This window comes from Panthera pardus, unplaced genomic scaffold (assembly GCF_024362965.1).
Source record: "Panthera pardus isolate Hobbes unplaced genomic scaffold, ASM2436296v1 HiC_scaffold_8, whole genome shotgun sequence".
Lineage (NCBI taxonomy): Eukaryota > Metazoa > Chordata > Mammalia > Carnivora > Felidae > Panthera > Panthera pardus.
In genome coordinates, this window is record NW_026527013.1 from 15344478 (window position 1) to 15359866 (window position 15389).

The 15389-nt window shown below is 46.6% G+C and overlaps 1 protein-coding gene across 1 annotated transcript in view; it reads left to right on the forward strand.

Moving 5' to 3' along the window:
• The first annotated feature begins 1057 nt into the window (after positions 1-1057).
• Positions 1058-15389, forward strand: part of LARS2 (leucyl-tRNA synthetase 2, mitochondrial) — a 188454-nt gene continuing 174122 nt past the window's right edge. Inside the window, exons 1-2 of the mRNA XM_053898226.1 lie at positions 1058-1168; positions 7908-8002. The gene's annotated coding sequence lies outside the window, so the exon portion shown is untranslated. The remainder of the gene's footprint in view (positions 1169-7907; positions 8003-15389) is intronic.

The following is a 15389-nucleotide window of genomic DNA, read 5'->3' on the forward strand; positions in this document are numbered from 1 at the left end:
TGACACCTGAAATGGCTGCGTGGTCACAAGGTGCCACTACGCAGTGTGGCCAGCAGAGAAGAAACCTGGGCCTCTGACGACACAGAACGCGGGCTGTCTCTTGCTTGAGGGTCACCCTCTTTTGCCTCTTGTTCCCTGAAGGAACAAATGACAAACGGGTTTGAGTTGGGGTTTTTCAGCTACTTGCAACCTTGATCTTGCAGAGCCTGCAGGAGGCCAACCCACCGCCATCTTATTTTACTGAGGGAAGAAAGAAGGCCCAGAGGGACAGCCATGTGTCCAGGTTTCAAAGCTAAGTCATGGCAGTGTGACTCAGGAGACCGGCCATCCCTTCTAACACAGCCCTCATCCTGTCATACCGCAGCTTCTAGAATCTTCAGCCTTGCCCTGCCCCGGCCCAGCCCAGAGCCTTCTCTGTAGTCAGATGTGTCTATGGAAGCTCACCTGGTTGGAATCCAACAGGCAATATTCCATCTAATTAAGCAACTGTAAGCGGGAAGGCTGTATCTCCGGAGCCTATCTGTGTTTTGTGATGAGTCTTTATAAACCCTCGCTGGCTGTTGTGACGGGTGCCGGGGAGGTTGCTGAGACCTCGGTAAACAGGGTCCTGCTGGGCCACAGTGGGGGCTGTGGCAGTGTCTGTTTATAGAATCCAAAGTCTGCATTTGGATAATTACCTCCATGTAATTGTCAGATTAATGTCACCTGGGCCAGAAGGTCTGTGTTTTGATACTTAAGGAAAGAAAAAACAAAACCCTTTGGAGATGCCCAACGGCTGTGAACTTGAAACAGCCTGACTCCTAAAAATTCGGGAAGCGGCGGCTCGGTGAGGCCAGAGCACAGCCAGCAGGGTGCTGAACAAGCAGGCTTGTGAATGAGGCAGAGGGGAGGCCGACAGAGAACATGTTGATTTTCCTGCTTTCCCCACCCACCCCCACACCCCCAAACATATGCACAAAAGTGTACAAGTCCTCTGAGAAGCCGGCAGCAGTGGGCTTCTGATCTGGCCCCCTCTGTCATAGGCAACCACTGTCGGGAAAAGTGCAAGCTGGAAAATTCAGGAAGAAGAAAGCTGGGAAAAAGCTGGGGCTGAAAAGAAGCGATTTCCTTCTCGAACACCCGAGCCGTCGCTCTTGTTACCCAAGGACAGTAATTTTGCCACACGGAGGTAAATATCCTTCCCTCGAAGGGCTCCCCAAAGAAACTAAGGCTGGCGAGAGAGGTGCTGACTGCCCCCTGCCCACTGCCCAGCCAGACAGAGTGATGCTGATCTGTGGGTGGGGGGCTCCCCCAGCAGGTGCTCCAGGGTGGCATTTCCGTCCAGGTGTCAAGGTCGTTTGGAGGGGGTGAGGTCCTCAGGCAGATGCTCTGCGGACAGGTGTGGGGGGCTGTGTATCTTTATGGCCGCTGAGAGGCTCTGAGGGGTGAGTGGTGAGTGTTTGTGGGGAGGAGACAGAGAGTGCGATCAGTCCTGTCCACAAGAGGGATCGTGTGTGTATGTGTGTGTGTGTGTGTGTGTGTGTGTGTGTGTGTGTGCATGGGCATGAGCACATGCGTTCTCGAACACAAGACTCTGCAGGGATTTATGGGTCCCTGATTTATGGGTCCCTGGTGCTGCGGGAGGGAGCACTAGACCAGGAGTCTAGAGTCATGCTCCTAGAAATATAATGTGAGCTAAACACCTAGCTTATAATTTCCTTGTGGCCACTTTAGAAAAGAATGAAATTAATTTCAAGAATATATTTTATTTAACTCCACCTGTCCCAAATATTATCATTCCAACATGCAGTCAATGTAAAAATACATAAACAAGGGACGCCTGGGTGGCTCAGTCAGTTAAGTGTCCGACTTCGGCTCAGGTCATGATCTCACAGTTCGTGGGTTCAAGCCCCGCCTTGGGCTCTGTGCTGACAGCTCGGAGCCTGGAACCAGCTGCAGATTCTGTGTCTCCCTCTCTCTCTCTGCCCCTCCCCACTCATGGTCTGTCTCTCTATCTCTCAAAAATAAATAAACGTTAACAAAAACGTTTTAAAAATGTGTATATATATGTGTGTATATACATATGTATACATGTGTATATATATGTGTATATGTGTGTGTGTGTGTGTGTGTATATAAATGCGATCCTTTACATTCTTCTTTCTTTTAACAAAGTCTTCGAAACCTGGTGTGTGTTTTACACTCTCAGCGGCATCTCAGCTTGGGCCAGTCACACATCTAGTGTTCAATAGTCACATGTGGCTCGTGCTTACCATACTGACCGGTGTGGGTTTAGAGACTCGAACTTGATTCCCTGCTCGCGTTCGTTCCAGCTCTGTAGCCCCGAGAAAATTATCTGTGTGGAGCCTCAGTGCTGTCATTGGTATAATGATATTAACAATGGTCCATCTCATGGCAGTTGCTTGGTTAGTGTCTTGTGTGTTGCTGGGGACCCAAGGGGCCAAATCAGTGCTGCTGGACTGGCTGGTACAGTGGGGTGTTGGAGCCGGCTCATTCTGGTTGCCAAGAGTGCCTTGTTAAATTCTCAGGAATTTCATAAATACTCAGGAGTTTCTCGAAATCAGCCAGGCTAAGAAAACATTTACACCACGGAAATGGGCGAATGCTTCCACATCAGTCCCTGCCCCTCCAGAGTGGATTGTTAAACGTGTGCACCCGCTGAACTTAGGTATATTCCCATGTGGTTGAAGCGGTGAGTGTGGACCAGAGGCCGCTTCCCTGGCTCTTTCCCCCTTGCCGAGTCCTCATCGATCTCCACTGAGGTGCCCCCGGCTGTGTGAGCCCCTTTCCCACTGCGAGAGGCAGCACCGAGCTGTAGCTGAGTCGGCGGAGTCTGGAGTGAACCCTGGGTCCACTCTTCGCTGATCTTGTAACTGTGAGCAGGGTATTTAGCCTTTCTGTGTGTGCCTAAGTTTCCTCATCTGTAAAAATAATACAAGCTGAATTTCATAATGCATGTAATTGCCGAATCCCTAAGTAGCACACCTGAAACGAACTTAATAGTATATGTCAACTACAATTAAAAAAGAAAAATAATAGCATCCGAGAAATAGGTTGCTCCTGTTGAGGGGTAAATACCATCCATGGAAAGTGAGAGAAAAGCGCCTGGTACATAGTAAGTGCTCTATCACGGTGCCAATGAGCATCTGCGGATTCTAACTATTGGTCGCTTCCGGCATTCCGGAAGGGGCGGGGCTTATGGCAGGTGGCGGCATCCGGAGGCGGCGCTGGTGAGATGGTGGGGCCACTTTGGGCCTGGGGCGGTCTTTCCTTCCCTCCCATCCTCTCTCTCATCCTGCTGCAAGAATGGACCACCTACTGTGTGTGTGTTCAATGGCGAGGGGATGAGCCCACAAAGCTGAGCAAAGGCTGATCCCTGGCCCTGTCCTCTTGGAGTTTACAAAAGCTCTTCAGGGGCTTCGGTGATTTTTAACAGTGTAAGGGGGTCCCGAGAACAAGAAGTTTGAGAACTGCCGCACTAGGGTCTAATGGACAGGCCATTAACGTGGAGGCCAGAGGGCTTGACCCAGGTTCTAGCTCTGTGACATCTTATTGGGTTTCTAATCCGTGGCCTCCGCTTCTTTCTCTGTACAACCGGAGCAATAATGTGGATCACTGTCCCGGCCACCTCCAGGGCTATACAGTCTTTGTGTTGCACATGGAATTTCATTCTTGCTCTTCTCACCAAAAGTGATATATTTTCCGTATTGATTAATAGTTCTTATATATATTTTTAATGTTCATTTATTTTTGAGAGAGAGAAAGAGAGAGAAAATGAGTGGGGAAGGGGCAGAGAGAGAGGGAGACACAGAATATGAAGCAGGCTCCAGGCTCTCAGCTGTCAGCACAGAGCCTGATGCAAGGCTCGAACTCACGAACGGCGAGGTCATGACCTGAGCAGAAGTCGGACGCTTAACCGACTGAGCCCCCCGGGGCACCCCTATAGTTCTTATCATTTTTACTGGCTGCTTGTTAGTTCTCCAAGTAGATGAAAATAAGCACATTTTGAAGATAGCTAATTTCTATACATTGTGGTACTTGCAAAATAGTGACAAGCCAGCCCACCAAGGTGACCTGTGAAGCGTCACTTTATACCTTCGTGGCTTGGAAGAAGGGGCCATTCCTTAACGTCAAGTGGGTAGTGGGGAGGGTGTTGCTCTCTTTACCAAACACTTCCGCTCCTATTTCAAGTACTTTTGGAAAACATGGGTGATTGGAAGTCAGGTGAAAAAAAAAAAACCCTACTGATTTCAGGGTTCTTTTTCAAAATCTATTCCTTTTCTTCCTCCCCGGTGGCAATATTATTAGGATTGCTGGGGAACTCTGGATAAAGATGGGTTTAGGACTCCATTTGTCTCTTCACACCGATTCACTCAACAAATATTTATTGAGCAACCACTACATGTCAGGTATGGCAGAAGGCTATTGGGATCCAGAGAAAAAGGAACGTCTTTGTTCTCAGGGCATCGAGGTGATGCAGGTGTATGAACAACCAAATATCATCAGTGCTGTGGTGGTCAGCGTGGGACATAGGAAGGAAAGTGTAGGTCTGACATTCACTCATTCACTGATTGTATTAGCTATCTATTGCTGGGTAACAAATTGCCCCAATAGTTGACTATCTAAAACAACAATGATTATTATTACAAAGTTTTGGTAGGTCAGGAAATCAGAAGCAGTTTGGCTAGGTGGTTTTGGCTTGAGGTCTCTCAGGATGTTGATGTCAGGATGTCAGCCAGAACTTAGTCACCTGAAGCCTTGACTGGAACTCAAGGATCTGTTTCCAAAATTGCCCTCCTCACATGGCTGTTGGCAAGAGGTATCCGTTTCTTACTATTGAACCTGGACTGCTCCAGTGTCCATGACTTTGGCAGCTGGCTGCCCCAGAGCAAGTGATCCTAGAAAAGGAGGTTGAGGCCACAATATCTTTTATGATCGAACCCTAGAAATCATAGACCATCTCTTCCACCATATTATATTGGTACCAAAGCATAGGAGGGGACTACCTGAGGGGTAAATAACAGGAAGGGAGATCATTGGGAGCCACCTTGGGGGCTAGCTGCCACATTGGTTCATTGAATCATGCAACTGCCATTTGTTAAACACCGTCCAGGAGTGATACTGTGCTCAGGACTGGGGATACCAATATGGTTTCAATTATATTCAGGGACTGAGTCTGCTCAGTTTTGTATCTCTGGTGCCTGGAACACGGAACGTCTCATTAAAGGCTCATTTGTTCATCAGAAGGAAGCAAAACGTAGGAGTTGGACCTCCAGAGCCCATCTGTTTAGGTTCAAATCTAGCCTCTTCCTTCCAGCTCTGATTCTTTTCTGATAAATCTTGTTTAGCCAGAGGTTGGTTTCTGTTGCCTGCAGCTAAGAATCCTAACTGATACACTTGGTTTTTCTGCTAATCGCCTTTGACTAGCTCAGAATCCAATCCAGAACCCCCATGTTGCATTTAGTTTTTGTTTCCTTAACCTCCTTTAATCTGGGAGAGGTTCTCAGTCTTGCCTTGTCTTTTACGACCTTGGCACTTCTGAAGAGTACTGGTCGAGCATTTTTGTAGAATGTCCCTCGATTTGCGTTTGTCTGAGGTTTTCTTGTGATTAGGTTGAGGTGATGCCTTTTGGACAAGAATACCAGAAGTGACATTGTGAATGCTCTCAGGGATGTGTGATATCAACATGTCATTACTGGTAATGTTGACGTTGATCCCTTGGTTAAGGTGATGGGTGTCTGCTTGATTTCTATTTTCCCCTTTGTATTGAGTAATTATCTTGAGTCTATGGAAATATCCATTTCTCATTCATTGGCCCACAGATTTTAGCAGCCATTGATGATACTTTCGGACAACAGTTATTGCTGTGCTGTTTGCCGCTTGGTTTCCTGTTTCTATCATTCCTTCTACATTTATTAATTGAAATTCTGCTGTAAAGTAGAACTGTTCCTTCTTATTTATTTATTCAAATATTTACTTAATCAGTGTGGACTTGTGGATGTTTTCTTTTTTCCTATGGGTTATAATTCATTACTATGATTATTCATTGCTCAAATTATCTCAGATTTGGCCATTGGGAACTCTTTGTTTTAAAAAAAATTTTTAATGTTTATTTATTTTTGAGAGAGAGAGAGAGAGAGAGACAGAATGCAATTAGGGGAGGGGCAGACAGAGAGGGAGACACAGAATCCAAAGCATATTCCAGGCTCTGAGCTGTCAGCACAGAGCCCAACACGGGGCTCAAACTCACAAACCGGGAGATTATGACCTGAGCCGAAATCAGATGCTCAACTGACTGAGCCACCCAGGTGCCCCAGGAATTATTTGTTTTTTTAAAGTTTATTTATTTATTTTGAGAGAGAGAGAGAGAAAGAGGGAGAGAGAGCACGAGCAGGGGAGGGGCAATGAGAGAGGGAGAGACAGAATCCCAAATTGGCTCCTTGCTGACAGTACAGAGCCCAATGCAGGGCTTGATCTCACACACCATGAGATCATGATCTGAGCTGAAATCAAGAGTTGGATGTTTAATTGACTGAGCCACCCAGACGCTTAGGCCATTGGGAGCTCTTAAGTTGGTTCTTATATATGTGGGATAATTTTTTAAAAATCTCTATTTTTTATTATAAAAGTAATACATGCCTGGGTGGAGGGTACATGGGACCTTTCTGTACTATTTTTGCAACGTCCTATAAATCTATAATTATTTCAAAAAGAAAGTTAAAAATAGTAATATATGCTCATTGTAAAAAAAAAAGTTCAGGAAGTACAGAAAAATATAAAAATCGTTATCTCATCCCTTAGACATAATCTCTGTCTGTATTCTATTTTTTTTCTCTCCAGACTTTTTCCTTATCATTTTAAATGGTATCATAACACAATTAAGGCAACTCTGAGACCAACATGTTAGCTTTGTAATGGAGAAAATACAGGCCAGGAAGACGGGAATTAATAAAACAGTAACACTACCAGCCCTGACTTCTGTGTCTGCCACCTGCTCCCAGGCCCTCCTGGTGCTCTGCCTCATCTAATTCCTGCCCCTGGGTGGGGTAGGGTAAGCAATACTGATCAGACAGGGTATCAGAGGGTCTCGATCTATGAAGTCAGGGAGAAAAAGGTATCATTATTGGTTCGTAGAAACAGAAGGAGGTAAAGCCAATAAATTCAGGAGAATGCACACAGGTCAGGCCGACTCTGCAGAGAGAGGAGAGAGAGAGAGAGAGAGAGAGAGAGAAAGAGAGGTGGGGGAGAGACAGAGATTATTACAGGGAGAGAAAAAAAGGAGAAAAACAGAAAATGTCGAATTTTTACATTCTTGCTACTAGGAAACCAGGCAGCCAAGAACTCAGTGGGTGTTTAACCAAACAGACTTAAGGTTTAGGTCAAGGATGGACTTCCCACCTCCACTCCGGGTTGCCCTGACAACCTCCTCCTTCTGGTATTGACATTATTGCGAGAAAGAAGGAAAAAATAGGCAGATGAAGTCATTAGAGGCGGAACCAACCGTGATCTGGCTTGCTTCATCATGCGGGCAGGTCCAGGGGGAGCCCAGGAGAGGCACAGGGCTCTTGGGCTGGGGCTGCAGACAGGGGCATGGCAGTGGCGGACTTGAGCCTGTGGGCTGGACACTGAGGCTTCTCTGAAATTCGGGTGAAGCCGGTCAGTGTAAATTAAATCCCAGTGGTTGTGTATCCTCATTGTCTCCCCTGCTCTCGGAACTAGTCAAGGATGCTTAGAAGAAAACCTATGACCCCAACTCGGGAAATGGCCACCATTCCCTCTTCCAGATGGCCTCGGTTACCACATCAACCTGGACCTTAGAGCCCTCTCTTTGTTTCCAGCACCCAAGAAGGTTGGGACCGTCAGAGGGATGGTCCTAACCAGTGGTTACTACTCTCTTCTCTTTCCAGAGAGGGAAACTGAGGCTGAGACAGTCAGTAACTTGCCGAAAATCACAAAGCTAGGAAGTGTTCAGGAATTCAAACCCAGATCTGATCAAGTCAAGGTACGTGCTTGGTAATTACCTCACCCTGTGGTACAGAGCAGTGGTTCTCAAACTGGAGCTTGTGGAAGGAATCCCCGACAGGGCTTGTTAAAGCACAGGGTGCTGGGCCCCCACCCCTGTTTCTGATTTGTCCAGATGTATGGCTGGACAATTTGCATTTCTCATAAATTTCCAGATGGTGTTGATGCTGGTGATCTGGGGACCGCATTTTGAGACGTGCTTACATAAAGCAAACCATTTAGCCCTTGAACCTCAAATACAGTCTTTATAGAACAAAGAGGACTAGATTTGCAGTCTGTGATTGTGTTCTCAGGTCTCTGTGTGTTTCCAGAGGTGCTTTAGCCAGGGGGCAGGGATAAGAGGATTGAGGGAGTTTATTTTATATTTATTTATTTATTTATTTATTTATTTATTTATTTTATGTTTTATTTATTTTTGAAAGAGAGAGAGGGAGAGGGGGAGAGAGAGAGAGAGAGAGAGAGAGAGAGAGAGAGAGAGAGAGGGGGAGGGGCAGAGAGAGAGAGGGAGACACAGAATCAGAAGCAAGCTCCAGGCTCGGAGCTGTCAGCACAGAGCCTGACCCAGGGCTCGAACTCATGAACAGCGAGATCGTGACCTGAGCTAAAGTCGGATGCTTAACCGACTGAGCCACCCAGGTGCGCCAAGGGAGTTTAAATCATGGAGAGTTCGGGACCCCCATCCTTCCTTCAAGTAGCTCCCTCATACCTCTTCACATATTAGGGTTCTGTGTGAAATTTTATTAGAAAAGGGGTTCCTGTGATGAAACACAAAGAGTTTATCAACTTCTGAACTAAAAAAGATGTCAAAATGCCATTTGTTCCTATTATCTATTGCTGTGGCTTAAAACAACAATTTTTTAAATATATGATTCTGTGGGTCAGGAATCTGGGCAGACCTATTCCTCGGGGTGCCCACGAAGGTTACTCAGTGCCATACATCTGGTGTCCCGGCTGATCTGGAGGGCCCAAGATGGCATCATTCACATGTCTGGAGCCTCATTGGGGGTGGCTGGAAGGCTGGGCTCAGTAGTCACTACAGACTGGAACATCTATCTATCTGTGGCTGCTCTAGCATTGGGGTCTCAGGGGTGTTGGACTTCACAATGGCTTAGGGCCCAGAGCAAGTGTTCCAAGAGGCAGAAAGCAGAAAGCACCAGTCTCTTTAAGGCCCAGGCCTAGCAGCCACCATGGCATTATTTTGCCATCTTCTGTTTACCAACAAGGTCAACGGAGCTCCCCAGCCCCAGATTCCCAGGGAGGGGACATCCACCCCACTTCCCCATGGGTGGAATGTTTTGTCGCTATCTTTGAACTGGACCTGACAAACCTCATCCACACTTGAACGTTATTTGGCTGATGAGACCCTGGTCCTTGCGCCAGGTGTGGTAAAGGGATGTGAGTTGCAGGGGTGAAGGTATTTTGCATGGGGAAAAAATGATAATTGGAGGGTGGAGTTTAACGTGTCCTAGAACGCCTGCTTTCGAAGTCAGTCATCTTGCTGGAGGGAGAAGATGGGCTTCCAGCCTCATGGAGAAGTCCGTGGAGAGAGAAACCCGGTCCCCCATCTCCACCCCAACAGCCCAGCCGAGCTCCCAGCCCACAGCCAGCACTGACTCGCCGCTGTGTGAATGAGTCATCTAGGAAGGTTTGGTTCCTCCAGCCCCAGGCGAGCTCCTTAGCCGACACCATATGGAGTGACATGACACCAAATCGGGCACTGTGTTGGTTAATGTTATGTGTCAACTTGGTTGGGTCATGGTGCCCAGGTATTTGGTCAGACGTTATTCCGGATGTTTCTGTGAAAGTGCTTTATGGTTGAAATCAACCATTAAATCAATGGACTTTCACTAAAGCAGATTCCCCTCCGTGATGTGGGTGGGTCTCGTCCAATCGGTTGAAGGCCTTTATAGAACAAAGACTGACCTCCCCGAGTGAGAAGGACTTCTGCCAACAGACAGCCTTTGGACTCAAACTGCATCTCAGCTCCATGGAACACCAGTGTTTGATGAATATTAATAAGTCCTCTGCAATTAAAATAATGGTTCCATGGTCAATAAGTTTTGGGGAAACCCTTTGCCAAATGATGCTGTAAGGTCTCTGCATCGTAGAACTTCTCGTAATTTGGCATGGATCTTTCTCTGTATAGCACCTCTGTAGCCTGGGGGGAGGCTGATGTGGGCTTGTTGTGAGCTTTCTGACAACAAATCTTTATTCTGTTTCGAAAGTGGGTCACCCTGGTCAGTTTCCCCTTCTTTCAGAGGGTCTCATTTATGGGAGAAAAAGGGGGTCTTCTTCTCGGGTGAAGCGAAAGTGATGTGTTGCTTTGTTCTCTCCCATCAGAGTGGCACTGTGGGCCCATGAGGGAAGACTTCTCAGTGTGAGAGCTGCTGCCCCAGTTCAGCCCTCCCCCAGCTCCTTAGGCCTGCCCCTTCTGCAAAGGAGTTTGGACCACTCCGTTAGATATTCTAGAGCAGAACCAATGAATTATTTACTGTTGTCAAAGGATGCTAATGAGATGCTAATGAATACATTAGTGTAATTTCAAGGCAATTCCTGGAGACTTCTTTCCACTCAGGGCTACTGGCTCTGCCCCCTACTGGCCTTGGGAGGTAGGAGTTGGCAAAAGAGTCAAGGAACTGAAGACTTCCCAGGCAGCTAGCTGTTCCTGACCATGGAGGCCAGAGGACTTCAGAAATTGCTTGTCTTGCCCTGCATCTTCCTAGATGTAGTTTTGAGGATGTGAAGAATGGACATCCAGAAGATTGTTTTACAACCACACAAGCAGGACAGCACTCAAATCACTTCCTCCAGGATGTCTTCCCCGATCTATCTCTATTTCCTGTACTCTCCTTCCTCTCCAGGCTGAAGGCTATGTCCATCCTCTATGTGTTCCATACTCCCTATTCTTTTTTTTTTAAGACTTTATTTTTAAGTAATCTCTATACCCAACATGGGGCTTGAGCTCACAACTCCGAGATCAAGAATTGCACGCTCCATCGACTGAACCAGCCAGGCACCCCTTTAGTCCCCATTCTTACTGCCATCACAGATTAAGGGGAAGGGGGGGTTCAATTGTCTGTCTCCACCATTAGCCCTGAGCTCTTGAGCATGTGCATTTAGTGTCTTAAAAAATTTTTTTAATGTTTATTTTTGAGAGAGAGAGAGAGAGAGAGAGCACGAGCAGGGGAGGGGCAGAGAGAGAGGGAGACACAGAATCTGAAGCAGGCTCCTGTCTCTGAGCTGTCAGCATAGAGCCCAACGTGGGGCTCATACCCACGAACCATGAGATCATGACCTGAGCTGAAGTCGGACACTTAACTGACAGAGCCACCCAGGCTCCCAGTGTCTTTTTTTCTCCTTATCTGCAGGACAGAAGATGGTGCTTGGTATGTACAAGCTGTTCAGACATTGATGGGTTGAATTGAATTGTTCATGTGTGGTTAGTTCGATTCAGAAGGAAACTTGGTTATTTTGAGAGGGATTTGTCTTTGCCTTCGGATCTGCTAAGCAAATTTGACATGTAAGCAAGACTCAGGTGGAGAGCTGTTAACATTCTTTAAAAAATCTTTCCCAAGCACTTTGGCAACCTCCGTTTGATGAACAGCTGGCTAATTTCATGTAATTTAAATGTATTTATAAGTAAGTCCAATAGGACCAATTTCTATCTGGCAAAATCTATTAGCTTGTCTTTTACGGTATGGCCTTAGAAGCCATTTGTTTTCTTTTCATTTCACTTCTTTCCTCCCTCCCTCCCCTCTCCCTTCTTTCTTGCCTTGTGTCCTTCTTCCCTCCTCCCTCCTCCCTCCTCCCTCCCTTCCTTTCTTCTTCTTAAGGTATTATTATGCAAGCTTCCCACTCGTTCAGGTGGACTTTTGCTCCCAAATTTGACAGAATAAGCAAGTATTGGGAAGCGTATCAGTGGCCATGTTTCTTGTCTTTACTTCTGTGTCACTCTGATGTCATAACTGACTGTGTTACACCAGAGATACCAGTTAGCTCTTGGTACTCATAGGGCAGGCCATGGGCTGACAGCACCAGCATCTCCTGGGAGCCTGCTAGAAATGCAACATCTCAGGCCCACCCCAAACTTTCTGATCCCTGGGTGATCCATACGCACATACACGTTTGACAAGCAGAGGTTCAACTAACCCTTTTGACAAGCAGAGGTTCAACTAACCCTGTCTCATACCTTCTGGATGATGTGGGGACTGAGCCAGGGGAAAAGTATTGAAAACATACTTCTTTGCGATTTGTCAGCACTAAGCAGCCTACACCTTTACTGGACCTGCACACTGGCCACGTTGCCTTGCCTGCCCCGCCCTGAGCTCCTGGGAGGGGCAGCCTCACCTACAGTACTAAGGGCTGCCATTACATTGTGCCAACTGCTTTCCATGCATTCTCTCGTTCAGTCCTTACAACAGATCTGTGAGGAAGGTGCCACACACCTGTTCCCCTTGACAGATGACAAAGCTGGAGATTAGAGAGGTGAAATGGTTTGCTTTCGGCCACCCAGCTTGGTGCAGTACCAGGCCAGTAACAAGGATCCTGTAATTGAGAGCTCTTAGCATCCTCCTCCTCTTTCTGGGGCTAGGGTGGTCAAGATTTAAACAGCTACAGAACAGTCCAGTTGGCTGATAAACCACATCTTGGTGGTCATCCTGTCTTTTCAACCCTTTGTGCCCAAGAGAACGGCATTTCCCTACCTGAGGCTGAGGGCCAGGGATAATAAATATCTCGTTGCCTGCCGCATCCCAAGACCACTTGCTCTTCGTCTTCTACATTCTTCTCCTTCTCATCCTTCTTCTCAGTCTTCTCCTCCTCTTTCTTCTTCTGGTCTTCTTCTGCTTCTCCTCTTCCTTCTGTGCCTCTTGTCAAGCACTTGAACATGGCTGAGCTTCTCTTTCTTTCCCCCTGCCCTCCTTTCACCCTGGGCTCCAGGTAGAGAATTCAGATGCTGCTGCTGCTGCTGGTGATGGTGATGGTGATGCTCATTGATGATGATCATGGTGATGGTGTGGTGATGGGTGGCTGATGGTGATGTTGATGCTGATGGTAATGGTGATGCTGATGGTGATGGATGATGGTGCTGACGGTGATGCTTATGGTGGTGGTGATTTTGTTGTTGTTGTTTTGCCAAACGGGATTTTCAGTCCCTCATCTCCCTTTATCATTCTTATCTTCCACGCTGGTAGGAGAGAGGTCGTTCAGTAGAAGAACATGAAACTCTGCCACAAAAGGCAGTCAGTCTTAGGGAGAGAAAGGGTGGTTTGTCGTGTAGATTTAGAAACTCTGTGGGTGGGTGGAGGGTCACGAAGGGTAAAAAAAGTCTACATGGAATGAGGAGGGAGGAGAGAGGGTGCCAGAAAGGAGGGACTCTAGGTGCTTCTCAGATACATATTCTGCTTGGTCTGAAAGGTGACTAGTAGGAAAAGGATAGATATGTTTGCCACCCTCTCAGCTTGGGGTGTGTTTGTCAGCAGCCATTGGGAAGCCACTTCAGATGAAGGACCTGTCAGCAAATCCTGCTAGCCACTACAGGACATTGAGGGGCAACTGCATTATTGTTACCATTAATATCAGCCCACCAGTTCCCGGGCTCCCTGCGTGTGCGTAGCCCTTGTTAATTCTTTACATACAAGATCTCTACACCCCGTAAATTGGGCAGAGTGGGAAACTGAGGCCTATGCTGTCTCTTATTTGTCTGCTGTGCAACTTGGGCTGTAAAACACTAAGCTGGACCTTAGGGAGTAACACACAACTTGTGTTCTCTGTGTATACAACTCTACTGCTGATCGACGATCAGAGGAGTATGATTGTTGGCTTAGTTAATTTATTGTCTAGTTGGGAGGGAAAGACATGTGCACATAAATTCAAGGGCTAGTTAATTGTACAAGAACGCAAGAGATGCCAAAAGATGGTATGACTAAAGGCCAAATTGAAGCCAGAGGTGTAGGGGCTATAAGAGCTTATTAACATTTATTTATTAAAATTGCAGAAACCACCAAGAGATGGGCAAGATACATTTCATGCATTTGCAAATAAATCCATGTCCCCTATAGCCCACTCTTAGACCAGCAATAACAAATTCGAGTATATTCCAGGCAAATTAAATTCAATACATACAGATCTTCCTGGACTTACTATGGGGTTATGTCTCAAGAAACCCATCACATGTTGAAAATGTTGTAAGTCGACAAATGCATTTATTTATTTTTTAAAATACTTTTCAATGTTTGTTTATTTATTTTTGAGAGAGCGCGCAAAAGCACGAGTAGGGGAGGGGCAGGGAGAGAGAGACACACAGAATGTGAAGCAGGCTCCAGGCTCTGCACGGGGCTCCGACCCACGATCCGTGAGATCATGACCTGAGCCGAAGTCGGACGCTTGACCAACTGAGCCACCCGGGCGCCCCAAGTCAGAAATGCACGTAGCACACCTAACCCACCGAACGTCACAGCTTAGGCTGGCCGAATTTAAACATGCTCAGAACACTTACATGAGCCTACAGTCTACTTGATAATAAAGTGCTAAATAGTTCATGTGATTTATTGAATACTGTCCCGAAAGTGAAAAACGGGAAGGTTGTAGGGGTGCAGGATGGTTGTCAGTGTGGTGGTTGTTCACCCTCATGACCTCGGGGCTGACTGGGGGCTGTGGTCACTGCACCTGCCCGGCATCCTGTGAGAGGACCAGACTGCATAGCATTAGCCCGGGAAAATATCAACATTCAAAATTCAAAGTACACTTTCTACTGAATGCATATCGCTTTCTCACCATTGTCAAGTCAAAAAATCATAAGTAGAACCATCGTATGTCAGGGACCATCTGTACTGTTTTATACATTCAGTATTTCTTCAAATAGGATTATCTGTTTCTAGAAGCAATCACAAGGCCTAAGAAGATTTGCAGCAACGGAAAGGATTCTTTGTCTCCCCTGTAATGAACAGATTAAAAACTTAATCCCAAGGTCCGCTTCTGTGTCCAAGTATAATTGTGGCGTGAGTCACTCCAAATGGGTTTTCTCATGAACACGCAAGCCCTATTATAAATGGCACTTTTTTGATGGGGGGAAACCCCAAATTTAAAAAGTCAACAAAAGAGGTCACTTTCAGCAGACTCTGTACCCTGGAAGGGATGACCAAAATGGGTGCTTTTTAATATCAGGCACCTAGGAAAATGTTGATTTTACTCCAGGCCCCTCAAGGTCAAGACTGCTTTGTGGCAACCTTCAGAAAGACATCTGATCTTAGTTTCCTAGTTTCCTATTTTCTCAGTTTCTTAGTTCCTGACCTTTCTGACGCTGGTTCTGGAAAGATTATCATGAGTCCTTTGGCCCCTCAATGCTACGTTTGACTTTCATTCAGCTC